The sequence below is a fragment of the Rattus norvegicus genome, chromosome 18 (genome assembly GCF_021556685.1).
Source record: "Rattus norvegicus strain SHRSP/BbbUtx chromosome 18, alternate assembly SHRSP_T2T, whole genome shotgun sequence".
NCBI lineage: Eukaryota > Metazoa > Chordata > Mammalia > Rodentia > Muridae > Rattus > Rattus norvegicus.
Window position 1 is genome coordinate 4759300 of NC_141551.1, and position 23675 is coordinate 4782974.

The 23675-nt window shown below is 43.3% G+C and overlaps 1 long non-coding RNA gene across 1 annotated transcript in view; it reads left to right on the forward strand.

The window, feature by feature from the left end:
* The window catches only part of LOC147999662 (uncharacterized), an 88698-nt gene that overhangs the window by 52086 nt on the left and 12937 nt on the right, over window positions 1-23675 (forward strand). Inside the window, exon 2 of the long non-coding RNA XR_015643105.1 lies at window positions 20326-20410. This is a non-coding gene — a long non-coding RNA (uncharacterized LOC147999662). The remainder of the gene's footprint in view (window positions 1-20325; window positions 20411-23675) is intronic.

Sequence of the window (23675 nt, forward strand, 5' to 3'; positions counted from 1 at the left end):
CCCTATTTGGTCTGTTCATTGTTGTGTCCCTGGTTCTGAGAGAGGTGGATGTTCAGCAAACATCTTTGGAGAAAATGAAGAAGAAGCAGAACCCTATTTGGTCTGTTCATTGTTGTGTCCCTGGTTCTGAGAGAGGTGGATGTTCAGCAAACATCTTTGGAGAAAATGAACGGATGACTCAGAATATTGTTCTTTATGCATGGACCTCAGCTTTTCCACTGCACAGTCCACCTCCGTTTCTGTAAAACTCCCCGGCCTCTGCTTTGAAATCCACAACTGCAGCTCTCTAACTATGAAACAAGTAGAGCTGGCTTTTCATACGACCCCAAGGGAGACTCACAGTAGAAGATACTACCGTGTGCCTCACTGTAAAGAGGACAGGCAGCTTATAGGGTAGCATTTTTATAAACACTTCATATTTTTCATTTCTCTGCTTACTAAAGAGAAAAGCTACCTTAGTATTTGTCTGGAGTTCTGCATTTATAGAAGTGCAAAGGCCTGGAGAGATAGTTCAGTCAGTGAGGTGCTTGTTATGCAACCATGAGGACCCGAGTTCAATCCTCAGTGCTCAGATTTCAGAAGGAGAAGGGGAAGGGAAAAGGGAAGGGGAAGGAGAAAGGTAAGAGGGAGGGGAAGGAGAAGGAGAAGGGGAAGGGAAAAGGGAAGGGGAAGGAGAAAGGTAAGAGGGAGGGGAAGGGGAAGGGGAAGGGGAAGGGGAAGGGGAAGGCGAAGGAGAAGAACCACCAGCAGCAGCAGGAGCAGCAGCCAAGTGGGGCTGGAGAAATGATCCCATGGTTAAGAGCACTTACTGCTTTTGTATAGAACCCAGGTTCAGTTCCCAGTACTCATATGGAGGCTCTAAAGCAAAATACAAATCTGAAAGAAAATTTGAGCGAATCAGTATGTATCTACACTCCCTAACCTGAAGAGGGAGAGACAGGAGGGTTCTTGGGGCTTGCTGGCCTGGGTGGGGGAAGACATGGGATATCAATCTCTCTGTTTAATGCATAGACTCACATGCTTATGTGGGAATACCCACATGCATGGTGGCAGGAAAACACACACACACACACACACACACACACACACACACACACACACACACACAACTGAGAAACACAGGGAAAGAAACTTTGTCCTAGCCCAGGGTAACTGTCTCATTGAGAATGTGCTGTTTGTTTTACTGGCTACAAGGCATTTTTATTTTCCCCTGAAGCAGATTCTCTCTCTCTCTCTCTCTCTCTCTCTCTCTCTCTCTCTCTCTCTCTCTTTCCTTAAGTCTAAGGAAACTAAGAAATACAGAGAATGTTTCTCAACTGTCTTCACCCAGTAACTGCCCCAGACAAACCCATCTGACTTTGAGAAGTTAAGTTCCAGGCGGCTTGAAAGCAGTTTCCACTCCTCTGTTGCTCTGGCAACTCGTTCTCTCCCCATTCCTGCTTCTCCTCCAACTTCAGGGCTGTCTTCAGCTGGACATCATGCTGACGTTTGAAATTTAGCATCACATGATAGCAGATTTTCACATCACCTCCAGAAGTTTCCCTTCAGACTCGGGAATATGAACTGGGATCACTCTCTCCCTTTTTCCTCGATAGCAACTCATGAACTCTAATGAGCATGGAGCTCCCTCCTGCTTTCCTATGGAATTGGGTTGAAGAGGACAGGTGGGGACTCCCAACCAGGTCTGTGGCTATTTATGCTACCTCAGTACCACCGTGATTGAAGTGTGTCTCCAAAGCTCGAGTGTGGCGATCTTTTCCCCGATGCAGCATCTTTTCCTTGATGCAGCTGCGCTGGGCTGTGGTGCCTACTGCCATCTTTTGCTGATGCAGGGGAGGCTGTCATGTGTGGGTTAATGTTTCTCCCTCTAGTGAGTTCTGCTCTTATCAGATTGAATTAGTTATGATAACAGATGGTTAGAAAATCAGAGCCTCGTATTTGGTCTCTTCCAGATGTATCCACTGGCCTTTTACTGTTCATCCTGAGTTGGACTGGCATGTCCCCCTCACTGCGTAGGATCCTTTGACTTTGACTCCTAAGTCTCGGAACCACAAGACGAAGCAAATATCTTTCCTACACAACCTATCCAGTCTCAAGATTTTTGTAGAGCAAAGAAAATAGAGGGGCACAGTGCTCCTTAGCACATACCCCTTCCACCCACAGCCCAAATCCTAAGACCCATGCAGCAATGAGGATTCCATAAAACACCCCAACTCCAGCTCCAAGGCCTCACGCCCTCTCCTAGCTGTTATATACACAGAGATAGGAACACTCCTCTGTACATATCCACAAACACACACATTCTCTGTCTCTGTCTCTCTGTCTCTGTCTCTCTCTCTCTCTTTCTCTTACCTGGACCCTCAAAGAACATACATGGGCTAGACCTAGGCCTCTCTGGCACATATGTAACAGAGGTGCAGCTTGCTCTTCATGTGGGTCCCAAACAACGGGAACAGGGACTATCCCAAAAGCTGTTGCCTATACATGGCATATGTTCTAGCTGGGCTGCTTCATCTAACCTCAGTGGGAGAGGAAGTCGTAGCCTCACAGAGACTTGATGTGTCAGGATGAGGGGATACCCAGGACACCCAGGTGGCCCCACCCACCCGGAGGAGAAAGGGAGAGGGAAATGGGGGAAGGATTGTGGGAGGGATGACTGGGAGTGGGTAGTGACTAGGATATAAAGTGAATAAGTTAAACAAAAAACTTATTCCACCTTTTCTTAAATGACAATACCTGACTATGGACAAGAGATACCTTCAAATTAAGTGAGTGGAGGAGATGAGACACAAACAGGTACAATAGACCATCAAAGGAAGAAAAGGGGTTGAGAGCTTAACATCAACCTTCACAGGCTACAGGCCGTCCAACATTCATTGAGCCAAAGAAGGGATGACATAAAACTAGAGCTTGAAGCAATCATGGCCAGAACATACTCAGGGTCTTTCTCCTGATGGTATTGGTCTCAACACTCACAGAGTAAGAATGGGGAATAGCAGGAGACCAGGCAACACTGAACATTTAGAGCTTTCCTTAGGTGGAGAGTGTGGAGCTCAGCAAGCCAACGCTGCGGGTCCAGGCGTTACTGCAGGTCCTCCTTAGAGTTACGATAACTGTCATGAAACCATGACCAAAAGCACGTTGGGAAGGAAGGGTTTATTTTGCTTCATATCCAGAGTTCTTGTCTGTTGTAGGAAGTCAAGGCAGGAACTCAACCTAAGTAGGAAGTTGGAACCAGGAGCTGATGCAGAAGCCACTGAAGGGTGCTGCTTACTGGCTTGTTCCTCATGGCTCACCCAACCTGCTTTCTAATAGAACCCTGGACTGCCAACACAGAGGTAGTCCCTCTCACATCCATAACTAATTAAGAAAACGTCCCACAGAGTTCTATGTAGCCCAATCTTACGGAGGCATTTTCTCAATTGCAGTTCCCTTGTATCTGATGACTCCAGCTTGTGTCCTAGACTAGCCAGTATCCTGAAGGGCACATCACTACAGATTGAACATGGGTAGGAGGCAGCACAGAGCTGTCCCTGTCCACTGCGGCCCAGGCACTGTGAAGGTCTGTGCTGTGAATGGGGAAGATGAAGTTGAGGCAATGAACAAACAAAGCTTGGACTTCAAGCTTGAAAAGCAACAACCTACTAGTAGACAGTTAAGAATTTATTCTTTCGTGACTCTCACTGAGGAAATGGAACCTCAATGCAAGCATGGTCTCAACGTGCGTGCAGAGTGGGTCTTCTTTGAGGAAGTCTTATGCAGAGTGGTTAAAGAGAAATGGCCAAATGTTTTAAACGCTTCTCACACTTACCTCACAGTGGACCTGGGGGACTTCTGCCTGAGGTCAACCTTGAAGGTCTTGAGGTATGCGCAGTAGCCATTTTTTAAATAGGTTGTCCCAATTTAATAGGGCATGTTTTAAAATATGCATGTCTTGCTCTGTTCCTTTTTGTTTTATAAATTTGATCCCTTCATGTCTGATAAGCACATTGAAAACTATAGTTTGGTTACTGTCCATGCCATACTGTCAAATATACCAATATCCCACCAGATAAAGCAAAATAACCCTGCCTCCGGAAGATAGACAAGCACATGCTTTGTCTTAAATACACAATCTAGATTTGTGTGTGTGTGTGTGTGTGTGTGTGTGTGTGTGAGAGAGAGAGAGAGAGAGAGAGAGAGAGAGAGAGAGAGAGAGAGAGAGAGATGAAAGCAGATGGTGTATGTTTAGGATAGAGAACTTTGGGAGTGAAGAAGATTTAAAGGGAAGAGGAAGGGAACCAGAATGGGAATCCAGTAGATATGTCTTGAAAGAAGGAAGAAATATTTAATGGGAAAAACGGGAACCTCAAGAGGGAGTGAGGATGGGGGTGAATAATGGGACACGATTATTTATATAGGAGTGAAACTGTCGCTAGACCCACTTTTTATATATCAACGAAAAAGTTAGAAAAATAAATAAGCCAATAAAACAGATATTTCATCATTAGTGATTATGGATTTTTGTTATTTTGTGTTGATAATAACTTAGTGTCTTAGGGTCAGGGTGTTAACAGACACCATGACCAAGGCAACTCTTATAAAGGCAAACATTTAATTGGGGGTGGCTTAAAGTTTCAGAGGTTCAGTCCATTATCATCATGTCAGGCAGCATGGCATTGATCAGGCAAACTTGGTACTGGAGAGGCCAAAAGTTTTACATCTTTTTTTTTTCTCGGAGCTGTGGACCGAACCTGAGGCCTTGCGCTTGCTAGGCAAGTGCTCTACTGCTGAGCTAAATCCCCAACCCCCAAAGTTTTACATCTTTATCTGAAGGCAGTTAGAAAACTTTCTGTGTCACACTGCCCAGTATATATATGAGACTTCAAAGCCTTGCTTCATAGTGACACACTTCCTCTAACAAAGCCACACCTCCTCCAATAAGGATACGCCTCCTAATAGTGCCACTTCCCATTGGCCAAGCATATTCAATCCACCACACTTCACACACACACACACACACACACACACACACACACACACACACACGCACACATCTTTATTAAATGACCAGACAGTTTGCAGAATATTTTAATTCATGTACTAATTTTTATATTTCTTTCATGCTTCTTTTAGCACAATGGATTTGCCATGTGACTTGCTTAGTATTGTGTTGATACTGAAAAAAAAAAGAAAATTCTATAGCACTCTCATACATCTATCTACACAACTGTCCAAATACTTAATGCGTGCCAACCTGTCCTTCATCACGGCTTAGCTAAATAGTTAAATAGTGATTTGTCACTGACTTTGACTTACATGCTCTGCCTACTTCCTGTTCCAGATCATTGATAATATTGTTTTTTTTTACAGAGGCCAAAGGGCCCTACTAGTAATGCCCCAAAGTCCAACCATTATGAACCAGCCAACCTCCTTTATGTCCTTCCTGGGCCAGCAAAAGAGGTCACAAGTTTAAAATCTATTTCCCCCTGAGGAACATGAAGGATCAGGCCAGGCTTTGGCACTGAGGTGGATCAGAAGCACGTTGATGACTCTGTGTGTCATGTGTGTTGAGTATGGGTGCATGGCCAGACAATTTCTTCCTCTGTCATTCTCCACTTACTTTTTTGAGGCAGGCTCTCTCACCAAACCTAGTAGACTATCTGGTGAGTGAGCTTCGGGGACCCTTTGTCTCCTCCTCTCTGGGGTTTCAGATGAACCTCCATGTCTGACCTTTACTTAAGTGATTGCTGGAGATTCAAACTCAGGTCCTCACGTTTTCTCAGGAAGGGCTTTACCCACTGAGCTGTCTCCTCAGCCTCAGGGGCTATCTTGAAGCAGAATTTTCCTGGGGCTGAGGGTTAAATTTCTGTTTGCCCTTTCTGAACTAGTGGCTCCTTCTGAGGGGCCTCTGTGCTCTAGAAGGATGAGAAGCCTGCCTTGGTTCGGGATGAGAGGGCTGCTTTCACCACCCTGACATGGCTGAAAGTGTATTTGCCATGGGTGAGCTGTTTGTAATTAACATGTGCTGTGTGGTTTTAATCATTCTTTAATCTGTTAAGCTATAAAAATTTACAGTGCAGTTTTAGAATCATGGGGGAGAAAGACTAAATTGCATATCACGGGCCTTAAAGTTAACCTATTTCCCAAGATCAAACTTGCTGAGGTAGCTCCTATGCAGTTCAGTTGTCTTTTCTTGGTGGCCTTGCTTTGTCCCTTACACAGAAGTCACTGGAAACTGGAGAGTTACCTCTCCCAAGAAAGTCAACAAGACAGTACGTGCCGCGTAAAACGAAGAGAAGGAAAGAACATGTAAGGTAAATACCAGACTACTTATTTTATGATTTTTAAATGTCATTTTTTTTTGCTCCAATATTGACTTTTTTACGGAGGATAAATTATAGATCTGCAGCACTGGAGAGGCCAGGGTAGCCTTTCTTCGACACAGCTGACCAAGTTAAGATCTGAACTCATGGTAGTTAGTTATGAGTTTCTTAGAGTAGCAGATTAGGCTCCAGAGGAAACTCTGTGAGGTGACCCCTGCAGGAGGGGCTGGTCCACCAGGGAAAGGGCCAGACTGAGTAGTGAAGGAGCACACAACAGCATCCTACTCTTGCTGCAGTGGACATTGCCGTCGGCATTCGCTTGCAAAAAGGAAATACGGTTCAATCCCTTGTTTGTCTGACCACCTTCTCCAAGAACTGGCTTTGAGGCAAATTATTTCAGGCTTGCAAAGGCTGCTAAAAGGCAGTGGAATTGGAGACTCTCATGGTCCTTGGCAACCTGAGGTCTCAGAAATGATGCTGTGAGGAGCAAGAGGGGTTGAGCTGGGGTCAGGAGGAGACCTGAAGCCAGAAACCAGGTCATAAGGCTGGAGGCAGTGGGGAGGGCAGCTCTTCAGGAAGAGAGTTCTTCAAGTAGCTAAAGGGGGCTGATGAGCTCTGTGAGGGAGGGAGGTCCCAGGCGGGCAAGGGGTGAAGGAAGAGAAAATAGAGCTGGCAGTTCTCTTACCCTCTGCTAGGACATGGATTATTCCTGCTGGCTATACAGAGAAGCTTTAAAGAAATGTAGATTGAATGAGGTAAATTGAATTTACAGAGTCAAAAAGAAGTTAATTCAGACCAAAGGAGTTAGGAGAGTGGGGAGGGGGAGTCTTTTGTTTTGTTTGGAAAAGAGCAATTTTAAGCTGAGTTGTATGAACTAACTTGTTTTCCAGCCCACTTGAATGGAAAGACATTCTACAATGCTTTCCTGATTTGGTTTGCCAAGAAGCATTTCCCTATTAGAAGTTGAAGATAAATACTATGTATGACAAACGGATAATTACTGAACGTTTGAATCTGTTCTCTACCTCGCATTCTTGGTACAACTGCTTCTGCAATAGTGTGCCCTTTGCAAGCAATGTTACCAGGAACAGTTAACACTGAAACCAATGTTGGGTCTGGATAGGTATTTGTTCTTTTGCTAGCTGATGTGCATAGTACTTGTATGTGAGTACGTCAAGTCACGTATCTATGTAAACTAGATGCCACGAGCTTTGCAGGGCTGGAGAGATGGTTCAGGGCTGAGTGCTCTTGCTCCATAAGCATGAGCACCTGGGTCACAATCCTCCAGCACCCACATAAAATGTAGGGCATGGCCACATGGGGATTGCTGGGGCTCCTTGAACCTGAGAGCTCCAGGTTCAGTGTGAAACTCTGCTTCAGGGGAATAAGAAAGTAATAAAGTAAGGCGTCCGGTGTCTTTCATTGGCCTCCTTGATGGTACACCCAACCTCCCAACACTGGTGCCCCTCATACACACATCTGCATGTGCACACACACAAGTAAACATTATGAATGCTACTGGAATGTCTATGTTAGAATCCTTGGATTTCATATAGGAATTGTTGTTGCATTTTTCTCTCCATATGAAGAGACCATGGCCCGGTGAAGTTACAGGATGGGATGAAGTCAGAGAGTGAGGAGCCGGATTGTGATTTCAGAGTTTGTTCTCTCGGTGGTAATACTAATTTCATTTTATGCCTGTCGAGTTGTGAATGCCATTATTTCCATTGTATATAAATGACACCGAGACTTAGAGATTAAATAATGAAGATCATTTGATGGGAGAAGCCACAACTTAACGCCAAGTTGCTAGCATTGCACCTTAGCCAGCCGGTGGCCTACACTAGGCTTCTCAAACTTTAATGCACATGTGACTTGCTTAAGGGTCTCTCTGGATGTGGCCTCTGACTCCATAGGTCTGCAGTGGAGTCCAAAGTTCTGTGTTTCTTCCCAGCTTTCATATGTCGCTAAAGCCCTAAACGGAGAGTCTGTTGCCTGCTCGACTCTGCTCCTTGGTTAAAGAGTTACAACCTGAGCACTGAGAGCCACTGCCCCAAGCTGCTCACTACCAAGCTGTCATGAACTCCCAGCCACTGGGGTGGGGTGCCTGAGACCGGCTTAACCTATTTCTAGAATCTTGTTGATGCTCTGGATGACCTTGATTTATCACAATCTCATTATAAAGATGAAAATACTCATACCAGAACCAATGTGGAGCTAACCATGGTGAAATTAGGGGGAATGAGACAGTACCCTGACCCCTGGAAATCTCCCTTCTGGGGAAGATCTGTTGATGGCATTCCACAGTCCTGCAGAACCCAGTCCTAGCAGAAATCCAGGCCTTAGTCCTGATCAGGAGAAGCCCCTTTTGGAGTCCAGACTCCCTCTGCTGTACTCACTGGCCAATGAAAGCTGTGTCTTACCTGTTCCCAGCCCTGACTGAAAGCCATATATAGCCTATAAGAGATGGAGCATCGGGAATTGCCAATACATATTGCTGAACCGTGCTCGGTGCCTTCTGAAGGGCTTAGAAGTGGAACCATTCAAAAGAATGAACTTCTGTCAATGTTCACACCTTCTGCCAGGACCTTGGTTCTCAGCCTGTGGGCCGTGCCCCTCAGGAGAGTTGCATATTTAGATATCCTGCGTACCAAATATTTATAATACAAATCATAACAGTAGCTGTAGTGTTTGAATACAAATTGCCTCCATCGGCTCAGGGAGTGGCACTCTTAGGACGTGAGGCCTAGTTGGAGTAAGTGTGGCCTTGTTGGAAGAAGTATATATGGAGGGAGGAAATGTAAGGTCTCAGAAGCTCAAGCCAGGTCCCGTGTTTCTCGCTTCCTGCTGCCTTCAGGTCCAGATGTAGAGCTCTTAGCTTCTTCTCCAGCACCATGTCTGCCTGCACGCTGCCATGCTTCCTGTCATGACGATAGCGACCTAAGTCTCTGAAACTGTAAACCAGCCCTAATTTCCCTTTATAAGAGTTGCCACGGTCATGCTGTCTCTTCTCAGCAGTAGAAATTCTAACTAAGACAGTAGCAACGTTGCAGTTATGAAGTAGCAATGGCACGATTCTATGGGCAGGGGGCGCCACAGCATGAGCAACTGTATTAAAGGGTCACTGGGTTAGGAAGGTTAGGAAGGTTGCCAGCCACTCTTTCAGGAGACAGATCAGCTAGGGATTCTGCATTGTAGGTGGGCTCACTGTTTTCTTTCCTGAGGTACCATACAGACTACCATTGAAATTCAGGGAGTTTCTTCCCTAAGGAGAACAATTTTGTTCTTTAATTTACCGGAATCCATATCATTATCAACTTCACCCTAAATGTCATCATTTTGCCCATAAAGTAGCTCTTTAAATGACTTTTACATACCTCCCCTCCTGATTTGCATTTATGTCCTTTTGTTCGGATCTACCTAATAAACTCAAATTGATCATTAACTAAAAATTTATAAGACATCAGCTTTAATACTTCATGTGGATGGCCCCCTTAATCATCTACCTTTAGAACTAAATATGGAAGCCCATTGTGTCCATTTCTCTTTCAACAGAAGAGACTCTAATCCATTACCTATATTTCCTGTGCTATCCACACCTCTATCTTTACCCTTTCTTTCCTTTCCTCTGTAAACACCATAACCAGATTGTGAGTCTCAAATCTATATGTCAACTGTGGCTTACCCAACCCCCGAGAAGGCAAGAGCACAATACACTGGAATTCACGATTTATGCCAAGCCCCATCTCAACCTTGATTCTACGCCAACTGAGCTGAAAATTGAAATGCTGGCTCTGTCTGTGGACTCTGATTCCGGGCCTCTGTTGTGTTAACTAATTCATTACTAACCCTAGCTTGAGTGTTCCGCTTACCCAAAAGCATCTCATATTGGAGAATTTAAATTTTCATGCAAACTCTTTCTTTCCCTCATTGATCAAACTTATCCAGGGTAACAAGACTTTCCCTATGGATCTGAATTTTCTCCTCCATTTTGTGGTATCTTCAAACAAAGCTCACAGGCGAACTGCAGTCATTCATTAATGAAAACACGCAAAGTGCACAGATCCTTGCAATGAAAAAAACAAGGCAAGAGGCAAGTGAGCTAAACTGCATTTTTTAACCCCGCCCTGGGACAGCTTAAGGCGTGGTTGCATGGTAACATGCTGCCAAGTCTCAAGATGATGGGGAGATTCCCATCCGAGCCTGGAGCAGTCACTGAAGAAGGAGGTCGGCCTTTGCTCCACATAGATACAGTCCTTCCAGTAACCACGGATTTATCTGTGACAATAGGTCCTCAGAGACGTCGCTCGGTGGGTGGGATGGAGGACAGATAAACCAGAGTTACCATAACCAGGAGCCCTCTCAACCTATTTCCTTGTAAATGCAGCCTGTATAACAATTGGCCTTTGAAATGATCACTGTCTCATTGATCACTCTGTGTCTCATCTTATTCTGTCACCCAGAAATCCAGCCTTGATCTATTTGAATTATAGTTATCCTTCCAGTTTCCTTGAGGTCATGCCTTCGGAGATGGCCAGTAGTACCTTAAGACGATGGAAGGCAAGAGCCAAGCCACCCTCATTTCTTTTTATTCATGGTTTTACTTTCCGCCGTTTCAGTAACCCGTATTCACTAGCAATCGGAGTATAGTATATGGAGAATTACAGAGATAAGCAGTTCCGAGGCTGCAAGTTCCCATTGACGTCCCAAGCTGCTCTTTTCCATCGGGTCAGGGATGTGAATCGTCCCTCTGTGACAAGCATCCATACTGTGTAGGTTGCTTGTCCATTAGTTAGTAGCACAGCCATCTCTGTTATTAAACTGACAATGAGGCCTCATATTGCTTATATCCAGGTGACCCTCTTTACCTATAAATTGCCTCAAAACACAACAATAATGATATAGGACAGTACTAAGGCTTAGGAAGTTGCTTTAATTCTGGTACTCGGTGGTCAAGGCTGTTGTAGCAGTCAGAGTGCCTATAGGGTTCTGTGTATCCACAATTTCATATACTGACTGAGGATCTTGGAATGTGGCTCCCACAGATTAGGAGTGTTGGCTGTAGTAAGACTGGCATTTCTGGGATTCTATCATACCAATTCACCCCGATTCAGGCAATGATCTCTCTGTGCCTGTCGCTGTCTTCTGTCTTCTGTAACTATGGTGCTCTTAGCTTTTGGCTCAGCTATTCCTCTGGACTTTGGATTTCAGGCTTCCCTAAAAACAATTCTTCCCTTTATTTGGAGTACTCAAAACTAATTGCCTACTTCACTAGCCAAATGGCTGACTTGTACAGTTAATATAAAAATGTAGCCATGTGTTCATACTCCTGGATTTCTGCTCTGTAGAAGCTCGGTGAACGTGAGGTGCAGCTGTTAATTATTTTACAATTGAAAGAACCTCCCAAGCTTTAAGGTTCTCTAATATCAATTCACCTGGATTTAGGCAATGATTAAATGGTCTGGCCATGTTGGATGCTTTTTGCCTGCAGGACCACCAGCATCGCCCTTCAGCCCTCTGATAACTGATTCATGCCACTGTTCAGCGCTTCTGCATATTTAAACCTCAGGAAGGGTGCCCCACATCAGGACCTACAAAACCTATTAAATGCCTTCATGGGGTCAGGGAAGAGTGGCCCAAGGTTAATGTGTTTTGGTCCCTGCTCTCTTTTCACGTGTCTCTCCTCTATTGTGCTGAGTATCAAGTCTGCAGGAAAGTGTTGTGACCAGAATACACAATCCCGTTCCCCCAGCATGTGACTGACAATGTTATTCAGCAAACAGTCCAAAAAAAATGCCAGCCAAGAGCGCTCGAGCCCAGGGCAGCCATGAGATCCTGGAGGCAATTATCACAACAAGTCTGTTCCTCCCTCTACCAAAGCGTAGTATCAACAGTATTTCTGAGAGTTCACCAAGGCCCCTCTGCACAGGTCTCAAAGGGCATGGTGGACCCAGCCCCCAGAAGCCCTGTGCTTCTACTTGGCAGAACCTTTGAGGCTCCTTGCTTTCAGCCGTGACAAGAGAGAGACACATTTCTGACATCCTCTCCAGCCTGATTCAGCTCTGAGTCAGGGTGACTTGTTGGAAGTTGTTGTCTTTACCAAGATGGGTGACAATGGTTAAAGCCTCACATGTGCATCCAGATAATGTTCCCACTGGGGAGACATATATGTAAACACATTAATGTATATATTTAATTGGGTTATAATCTATTGACCATAGATACTAAGACACTGAGCAAGCAATTAACAAAACAGCTTTGACTAAATATAGTTAGCTCTAAATATAGTTGGTTAATTGGTATTTAATATGCTTATTAAATGTCAATTAAGTATCTTTAGCAATGAATTGGTAGCTAATTAACTTACTATAGCTATCCCGTTACTTGACATTTGAACAGCTAAATATTCTCTACAAGTTTAATGTTTTAATAAGAAACAAATTATCCATGTATTGCTCATGAATTTTTCAGTTAGTTTAATGAGATTTAAATGTATCTCACAACTTGGATGCATGTTTTTCTTATAATCAACTAGTATTTTACATTTTATATCTCTTTTAAACTCAGAGGGCTGATCATGGGAGAAGAAAACGTGGTGCAAGTGTTCTGAAGAAATATTCTAATATTGGCTCTGTCATTGGACTCTCTTAATTATTTCATAGATCAGGAAACCCATGGTCTTTGTCAACTCCATGGCCTTAAGAATAAACCTTGTTTGTGGCTGGGGAAATGGCTCAGTGGGTAAGTATTTGCTGTGCATCTGTGAGGACCAGAGTTCGGATCCCTAATACCCACATAAAAGCAAACACTAGGCAGCATTAACAGTCCTAAAATCCCTGCCTTTGAGAGGTGGAGATCGAGGATCCCCAGAGCAAGCAGGCTAATGAGACCAGGCATATCAGTGAGCTCTGGGTTTGATCAAGAGTCTGCTCTAATAATAAGGTGAATCCTAATATCAACTCTGGGCTTCAGATACATGAAAGATATATATATATGATATATGTATATACATCATATATATGTCACATATATGATATATATCATATATATGTCACATATATGAAAGATATATATCATATATATATGAAAGATATATATCTATATCATATATATGAAAGATACATATATATATATATATATATATCACATGCACACAATAATACAGTCCTACACACATAGGTATGCTTGTGTTGATATACACAAGTTAAATTAAGGTCTTAAAAAGGTGTACTTTGTAATCACGCTAACAGATTTCATGTATAACTCTTCTGTGTTATCCAGTTTCATTGCTGCCATGACTGATACCTGAGAAAAACAACTTAAAGGGAAGATTTGCAGACTTTGCTTCACTGAGATTTCAGTTCCTGATTCTTTGGCCCTGTTGGTTCTAGGCCCTTGCTGTCCAGAAGGTGTGAAGGAGGAGACTGCTGACCGCCGGAAGACAGGAAGCAGGAAACGAGGGTAGGGTTGCAGACCACCTTCTGCGACCAGCCAGGGAAAGACATATGCACCAGATAAACCTTGAAGGCAATGTTTTACATTTAAACCATAAAGTCTCTTTAAGATAGCGCAATGTTCGGGGTCCCTAAATGACAAACTTAATGAATCCCTGATTGGGAGGGACATCTTGGTTTCATGGTACCCAGACTGCTCTTCAAACACAAGGCTCCAGGCTCTATCTCTGCCCAAGGTTCTATTTACCTCATCCAGTTGACCACGTAGTAAACTGTTGATGTTACATCCTGAAACTGTTGATCTGTGACTATCTTGGGTGTGCTATATTTGAATGTTTTGGATTAACTTAGCTTGTGGTCTTAAGTGATTCCTGTGTCGATCTCTCTGTTTCTCTTTCAAAGGCCAGCCCATGATTTACAGCATGGCTGCTCGCTTACACCGCTGGTGGCATGGAGCAGTGAAAGCCTGCGTCCCATCCTCTGTAGCTTGTTTTACACACTCTGCACTTCATAAACAAGGGTTCTTTTATTAAACACTTGCAATAATTCCAGTGCCAATTACCCTCACGACACTAGAGCGTTCACGCTCCTCCAACATATGCTTTCCTTAAGCTAGCGAAGGAAATCCATTAAACAGGAAGCAGGGGCTCAGTGTGTCTTCCTCAAAATTTGTTGTCGAATCATTTCAAGAAGACTTCATGGCCTGCATTTATTTTACTTTTTCTAAGTTTTTATGGTTTCAAACCATGGCCATTATTACTGACTAATTGATGGAGGTTTCAGTCAGCCTTATGGTGGCAGCTTAGCTCAGGTTTGTTTCCAGGGGCAATATACATTGTTGAAGTTAATTGTTCCCTGACCACTTTTTCCATATGGCAGAGTGAGTCTCTCTGTAATAGCTTTGGAATGATTTATCCAGCATTTGTCATTACCCCTTGGGTGTTTCTTGGGAAGTCTCACAGATCTTTGGGGGGCCATAGGACCAACGTGAAGATATTGCACCTGCTCGCCCCAGAGCCTCCCATTGCCTCGCCGTGATCACACATGTGGAGATGTCTTGATAACGTTTTCTCCACAGATGAAGTAGATCGCTGTTATCCTTATTACCGTTGCTGATGTTATTGTTCTACAGGTGCAAAAATAGCCCTATTTTGCTATTTATAAATCTTCCCTCTGGAGCCACAGCTAATGATTACTGCTCTCTTAGTCATCTGTTGACATATTTGGAGTTCTCAGTTCATGTTGGAAGCTACTGCTGTTTTCAGAGAAAGTGGATGAGGCAAGGGCTTGGGTACTGCCTTAGTCAACTGGAGCTGCATGGTAAAAAAGCTAAAGCCAGATGCAAATCAGAGAGATGTAGTCTCAAGCTCACTTCCTGTATGATAGAGTCCAGAAAAACAACTGATTTTTCTGCTTCTTCCAACAGGCATACATACATACATACATACATACATACATACATACATACATACCTGGCATTTATCATGTAGGGCTGATGAGGACTAGAGGGACTTAATGGATTGAGTGTAACAGGTTGTAAATGCTCTCAAAAATAGGTCGGGGCACTTGCCCATCTTCCAAAGGACGCAAGTTTGGTTCCCAGCATCCATGTTAGACAGGCCACAACCGCCTTTAACCACAGTTCCAGAGGATCCAATGCATTCTCAGGGAGGGGTGGCTGCATGTACATCTACACACATAGGGCATATACCCACCCAGACACACACTCACACGTAAGTTATAAATAGAACTAAAACCTAAGCCAGAGGATCAAGTACCTTTGAACGTGAGTGCTTTCCTAAGTTGTCTATCCTAAGATTACCCAAATCCCATGAGACTCAGTAGAAGAGCAAAACAATCTAGGTTTAAAAGCATGATGTGGTCTTACTGCCACCTGACAAAGAGGATTACAAATGAGAAAAAGCCATGTGCTGGCTACACCAAGCTTGACAACACTGGACATCAGGACACCTAGCCATTTTATTGATGCTTTCTATGTCATACAACTGTGCAATTTCCTTCCCTATTTCTGAATAGCAAACCAACTAAAATACAATGAAGAAGTTTCAGTATTTGTTGAAGAATGTGGCATTGAACATGTTCACATATGTATTTTAGCCCGGGTACACCAGACCACTGGAACCAAGGCAGAAGCATCTTTCTACCTTCATACAATGAGATTCTGTGTAGATCTTGTTCAAGGCAAACAAATATGTGTGATTCTCACTAGATTGTGTCAGCTCATTTATTGAGGGGAGCACCTTACCTTAAAAAGAGAATGGCTTTCTGCTCTGAGTTTATAGTACACCACACACACACACACACACACACACACACACACACACACACACACACACCCCTACCTTAAGATGAAAATGAAAACAATGCTGTAGCCAGGCAGGCACTGTGCTAGGCTCTGGAGAATGGATGATAAAGACGAGCTTGTGAGCTCTCACTGGAGACAGAGGCTTGTAAATATTTCCTTCTGCAGTACAATACATGCAAATATGGGCTTTGAGAGCTCAAAGGGGTACAGAGTACAGAGAAAGGAGGAAGCATATTGGTAAAGAATACACAATACTATATATATATATATACATATATATATAATGTTATAAGTTTTACACATATATATCATATGTAGTGTACTGGATTTTCAGAACTTCACATCATGCACCCCAATCTGCCCACACCCTTGTGACTCCCCCCAAGTTTTTAAATTAAAATAAAAACGAGTCCGATCTGTGTTATTTATATACTCACTGGAGCATGGTCAAACCCTCAGTGGCCTGCTCTTGAAATAGAACTTAGTTGTTCCTCTCCCACACCCCATCAGAAGACATCCACTGTGGGGAGCTAATTTCCTCATCTCAGTCACATGTCTTAAAGTTCTCTTTGTTAGCTTCCTGTCTAGGAATGTTACTTTTGGGGGCTGGGTGGAGATTTGGGGGGTAGAGATGTTCACAATTCAGTTTTCTTAACCTGATGCTATTTACATTTTTGTCAGTAGAATTATAAGAGCCATGCCTACAGAATTTAACACCCTTGCTGTAGTCTGCATATTTCTTCACATTGCCACCAAAATTATCTGTGGAGACTATAGTCAAGAAGGAGTGAAATGATTGTGGTGATATTTCCTACTTCTGCTTGGCTGGTTGTTGAATTTAAATGAATAGCTATTTTATATTAAGTGAAGGAACTTTATCAATTAATTAATTACCATCTTAAATTCCCCACTAAGAAACTTACTTGGTGCCATATGCTTGCTATGTGTAATATTAACTAATTGCTCGAAACTGCCTGGTAAACTTCATTAGCATTGACATGTACCAAACAAACTCTCTCCCTCTGTCTTCTGTCCCACAAAATAGTCACAATTATTATCACTACTTAAAGTCTGGGTTCACATCTATTATCCAACCAGTTCTGATGATTCCTTGAGACTCCGGAGGTGCCTGCTGCCAGCTGGCTGTTCTCAATGCCTTCCCTTTCATACATCTTCCATTCAGTAGTACTCATCACAGATTTCTAAGTTTGCTTTCTAAAAGACAGATCCATCCGTACCCATGCCTTTGCTAAGAAACCTTATGTGACCCCTAATGACTGACTGAGCAAAGCCCGAATCACTTAGCCTATCATTGGAGACCTTGATGGCTTTCATAGCAACCTAGTTGTCCTGTCTTAAACCCAGTTGCTCTCTGCCATGCACACCCAGACACCCTTACCTACGGATATGTTTCTTTATGCCCAAGCCTTCTGTTTGTGTGAATCTTAAGACCATCTTGTCACCTTGCTAAGGTTTTGCCAGATCCTTTCTCAACAGTTAGCCTTAGGCAGCCTTAACATGTGCATGTATTTCCATAGATACATATGGACAAGTTTCTATAGCATCAGGAAGCTCTTCATTAGCCATTTATGTGTATCTCTTTCTCTTCTTATTTAGCGTCAATATAGGATAGGAACCATATGAGTCATACGTTTCCATTCCATATGTTTATATGCCAAGGACCCATCATGTACAGTTTCCAAGTTCATAGCATATAATCAAGTAGTAGTGTCTTCATTTCACCAAGGAGATCTAGTGCTCAGGGACATTAAGAAACCTGGATAGCATCAGTGAAAGGGATAGTACCAGAATACTTGGGTATGTTTTATAATGTAAACTGTTCAATTTAATATCTACAGATTTCTGGTTTTCTATGATTCAACATTTATTGGTTGATTCATTTATTATTTGTTTTTACTTAGTCTAAAACCACAGGCATAGTAATACCTTCATAGGGCCACCATAACAAAGCCCTATAGACTGAGAAGACACTTGTTTGTCCACAGTTCTGGAGGCTAGAAATCCAAGATCGAAGTATTAGCAGGGTTGCTTTCTTCTGAGGACTCTTCTCTTGGCATGTAAATAGATGGTCCCCTATTCCCTGTTTCTTCACATGGTCTTCCCTCTGTGTATGGCTATGAGCTGCTTTATTCCCTAAAGAGCATCTGTCATATTGGATTAGCACTTGCTCACTGCAATAATAGTGTGCACGCTTGTGTGTGTGTGTGTGTTTGTGTGTGTGTGTGTGTGTGTGTGTGTGCATATGTAGAGTTCAGAGACCCATTTTAGATTCTTTGCCCATCTTTTTCTACTTTAAATTTTGTGACAGGGTCTTTTATTGAACTTGTAGGTCACCAATTTGACAAGCTCGTGGAATCCTGGAGTCTTCACTGTTAGTGCTGGGATTATAGCACACCCTTCCATGCCTGACTTGGGTGCTAGGACTCTGAACTCAGGTCACCATGCTTGCACACCAAGTATTTGATTCATCAAACCATCTCCTTAGCTACATTAAAAAATATTCCTTTTAATTCAACTATATCTTTCAAGGATTTATTTTCAAACATAGTTATTCTTCTGATATCAAAGGAGATTTGATTCAGTATGTCCCACAGATATCAAAATGTGCAGATATATAGATCCTATAAAGTGGCAGAATATTCTCATACTTCATGCACATTCCCACCTATAGAGCTACTATACCAATTATTGGGGAATAATGACAAGAAGAAAGGCCTGCACATGTTCATGTGGATGCATTTGTCCACTAAACACTTTCTGGCTGTGGTTGGTTGAATCTGTGGATGGGGAGCCCTCAAATACAGACCAAAACTGTACAGTCATACTCTGAGGCACTTAGGTTGAATGATTTCAACATTTGAGTTTTGAGGAAATGCAACAGAAGATATAGAAAGTATCTCATAGGTGACCAAGTGCTAAGCCAGGTAGCCATTGACGATGACCCCTTTGATGTTCATAAAACCGGCAACCATTTTGTACCACCCCTTTCATTGACTTTTAGTATTTATAGTAGAAGTGAGACAGAGGAAAATCTACCACATAGGTTCTGTGGATTGTTTATTAGCTGAGGGAGATTAGGTCTCATCCCGTTTCCCCAGCATTGTTGCCCCTTCATCCTTACAGTTCAACCTCAGTGCTACCATCTCCATTCAGCCAGCCCTCTGTACCTGCAGGCTTTGCATGCTTGGATGCAACATCAGCAGATTGAAACTGTCTTTTTCTTAACTATCGCTGGATCTGGAGAGATGGTATAGTCAGTAAGGTGCTTATGACTTACCAGTGTGAGACCCTAAGTTCTCCAGAACACCCACTAAAAGCCAGGAGCAATTGTGCATGTATGCATTGTTGAGGGTGAAGAATGAGACAGGAGGATGCCCAAGGCTTAAGACCAGCCACTCTAACCACTTCATTGAGCTCTGTGTATTGTAAGAGATTCTGTCTCAAGAAAATAAAATGGCGAGTGTTGAGAAAACACTCATTGCTCACACACACACACACACACACACACAGACACACACACACCTGCATCCACACTAATGTATAAATAATAGGAAAATAAATAAATAGTCCATATATGCATTTACCTTGTTTTCGTCTGGGTTGCTATTGATGCGAAGAGACACCATGACCATAGCAACTCTTCTAAAGGAAAGCCTTTAACTGGAGCGGGCTTACAGTCAGAGGTTAGTCCATTACCATCATGTCGGTGAGCATGGCCACAGGCAAGCAGACATGTGCTGCAGAGATAGCTGAGAGTTCTGCATCCGAATCAGATGGAAAACAGGCTGAACCTGGCTTTGAGCACTTGAAACCTGAAAGCCCACCCTAGGGACATAATTCCTCCAGCAAGGTCATCCCTACACCAGCAAGGCCACGCCTCCTAATAGTGTCACTCCTTATGAGCATGTGTGGGCCATTTTCATTCAGAGCACACACATGTACATACTTTACTTTTTTTTTTGTCTTTATCTCTTAAACAATACAGAACAGCAGTCATTTACACAGCCTTTCCCTCAAATTTGCTATTCACTAATCTAGAGACAATTAAAAAGCAATCTTGCAGGCATGTGCGGGTTCTGTGCAAACACCTTGACACAGAGGCCTGAGCATCTGTGGATTGGGGTTTCTTTGGAGGGTGGATCCTGATATTAATTCCCTGCAGACTGCCTATTAGAATGTTTGCCTAACCACAAATGTTCTTGCCACTTTGCTACCTCAGAAGTCCTCATATTTCCTGCTCAAGCTATGAACGGTTACCAGTATAACGTCAGTGAGCTGAAGAGTTGGCCAAATGCACAGGACAGGTGAGTGGATAATAAATTAGAAATCCCTTCCCTTAAGTGCCCGGGCCCTTTGTCTAACGCTGAGAATCATGGGACAAGGGGTTGTAAGGAAAAGCCTGGAAACTTTTCTCTTTCTAGTCAAAAGGCCAAATTTTCTCCTGCTTTTCGGAAGGAAACAGAGTCTGTAAATGATGACAATATCAGTTATAGCCTTAATGCCCACATCAAAGAGCAATTGTGAGATAGTCACCTTCTCCTGAGTCCCTGGTGTGTCCCAACCACTTTTAAATCATCACACTCTTTCTTCTCCACGGCAACAGTGAGCCCAGAAGGCCCAAACATCTAAAACACCCTCTCCCCAGGGCCGCTTCTAACTCAATAAGAAAGTTTAAAACTCCTGACAAAGTCTCTCGTCTTTGTCTCGCTTTATGTTCCCTCCAGCGTCTTCCTTTTCTATTTCCCTCTGTGATGTGAAGGATTACGGCTTCAGAAACACAATGTTCTAGGAATACTGAAGACTCAAAGACCAAAGAGGCAATGAGCAAACACACCCGAGGGTCTGAAAGAATAGGGCTCTACAGACTGGCATTGGGTGTGACCTTGCCCTAGGGGACTCTGAGTGTACAAAACCAAACATAAAAGACATTCGCACTTGGGGAATTTGGGCATAAACTAGGTCCATAGAGTTCTGGGGGTGTCCAACCTGTGTCCAGATCTGAATTCAGCTTTTACAACCATCTTAGCCTTGAGTTTTCTTGTATATGTGTAACATACATGAAGCATTCTGCTCTAACAGAGAGCTAGCTGTTAAGTTCATCTTTCTTTGCCCCCTACTCAATCCCTTCCCTTTCTCTCCCTCCTTCCTTTCACCCCCTTTCTTCTTTTTGAGAACAAAGGGCCCCACACATTCTGAGGACATGACTGTTAAAGGGCCTGAGGACAGTGACCCCCAACCATAAAAATTATGTCGTCCTACTTCATAATTGTAATTTTCCTACTGCTATGCATCATAATGCACATATCTTATGTACAGCATATCTGGTGTGCAGCCCCACATAAAAGGGCCAGTGACTCTCAAAGGGAATCACTGTCATAGAGCATTCTGTTTGTAAGCAGACTGCCCCTTAGAGAGCTTTTAAGAGACTCCTGAGTATCCTTTGCTTTCTGTTTTTTGGGGGACACCGAGTCTTTTGCAGGAGGCCACAGCTCATCTATTTGGCCTCTTCATTTGGGGTGAAGAGATCATTGAGGAGAGGACTGGGAGTTAAAAATGGAGCTTATCACCTGAGGAAGATTGTCAGCAGGAGGCTGACCTTCACAGGGTCATGCATGTGCATTGTCTTAAGTATTTTAACTCAGGACAGCTACTGTGTCAGAGCTGTTCTACCTAGAAAACAATGTCACTGTTAGGAATAAATCCTGATACTCTCTCCCAGTGTTTTCCTGAATATGTAGCTTTCAACTTCCCTCTGTATTGCTGGGAAAGTGCCTGAAAGGGGAGGATTTGGGGAAGAAATGCCACCATGCCAAAGTCCATGGGCAATGGCAGGTCCAGAGAGAAGCTGGGAGCCTTGCTTATGTGGGCCAGAGGCAGGGGCTTCTGTAGGGGAGGAGAAGGTGTGTAAAAAGAAGGAGGACTTTGGGATGGAGAAGAAAGAGGGCACAGGAGGGACAAAGTGTATCTCTGAGGAGTTTCCTGTCCTCATTAGAAATTTCCAGATATTATAGGGTCATTGTTCTTGTGTGGTAATGGGATCTATGGTCACCCCAGATATTCATACCTTCTCTCTCCCTCTGGTGTGATTGTCACAGGAAACCTGAAGTATTCTGTTTGCAGCTGTGTGTGTGTGTGGAGGGGGGTCATGTACTTGATTGTAGGAAATCCTCATTAGCTCTTAGGGTTCCTGTTCTCTCACTTGTGAACTTGGGAGGGTGATGCCTTTATTGGCTTATCATGTGGGTTGAATTAGAGACACAGAGAGACCGATAGTCTGATGTGCAGTGGACTCTTCACGGGTCCTGGATATGGAAAGCAGAGATGGCTTCTTCTCAATTCTTCTAAGTCAAGATGTTGGACAATCCTCTGTATACAAATGCTGTTCCACAAATCTTAAATAAAACAGATTGTCAAACTTACCGAACCCCATAAATGGAAATGCTCCCCAAGGCATGACTCGGCTGGACTCATGAGATACCTTTCTCTCCTACCTATCCAGGTCTTCTCCGGTTGTTTTCACTGATGGTGCCTGCCTTCCCATACCTGTTATGGGTTTCTTTCCTTATGTGATGAATTCTATTCCCTGCAAAGGCTAGCTCTGAAGTGTACTCCATTTGGAAAATTTGCTGACCTGAACTTGGCACACATTTAAAATGTCCCCTTTCTGTGTTGCCACAGCACAGATAACACCCTTTTCTCTAGTCAATTTGATGTGTGTTTCTACCCCATTGGCTTCAGAAATATTAAGTATTACAATGTTAGGTGTATGTGGCTGGGCCAGAACTTAGCACAAAAAGGATATTCAAAAAGGACTTTTCGTGACCAGATGCTGGTCTGTGTAGATGGAAATGACGAAGTAGTTCTATATTTTATTTTGTGTTTTGAGTATCGAACCCAAGGCTTTACAAATCCTATGCTAGCATTCAGCTGCTGACCTACATTGCTCCATTCATAGTAGCTGTTTAATCATTGCAAAGGATTTGAGCTATAGGCTGGCTTCAGACAACAGGACCATCAAGACACCCTACTGATACTGAAGAACCTAATGACAGTGTTCACAAGAAGGTGGAGAAGTTTCTAGAAATCTGTTCCTCTTCTTGCAAATAGATGTATCATGGTAGAGTTGTACAGAGGAGAAGGTGTTCAACCTCTTGTAATTAGGGAGAAATGCAGGAAAAGAGAGTCTGGATTCTACCCAATGCTACCTCCCTTAGCATTATTTATGGAAATAATGGATATGTTGCTGTTAGAACCAGATGGATGGGTCCAAGAGGGGGAAATGCGTCAACCTGGCTGTGGATCTATAAGTCGCTCACCACCGAGAACTATCCAGGGCATAACTAGTTCACCGGAATTGGTTCAGTGAATTGAAATCGTCATGAAAGTCAGTTAGTTTATCACTCCCTCCCCACTTGTAAAAAAAAACTTGCTTAAACATTGAGGACCCATAGATACATACATAACCAGGCCTGAGCCATGAGGTAAGGTGTGTAGCCAGGGTGTAACTCTGTGGTTTAAAATACAAGGAAGGAAAAAAGACACAGAGATAGAAAGACAGGACAGAAAGAC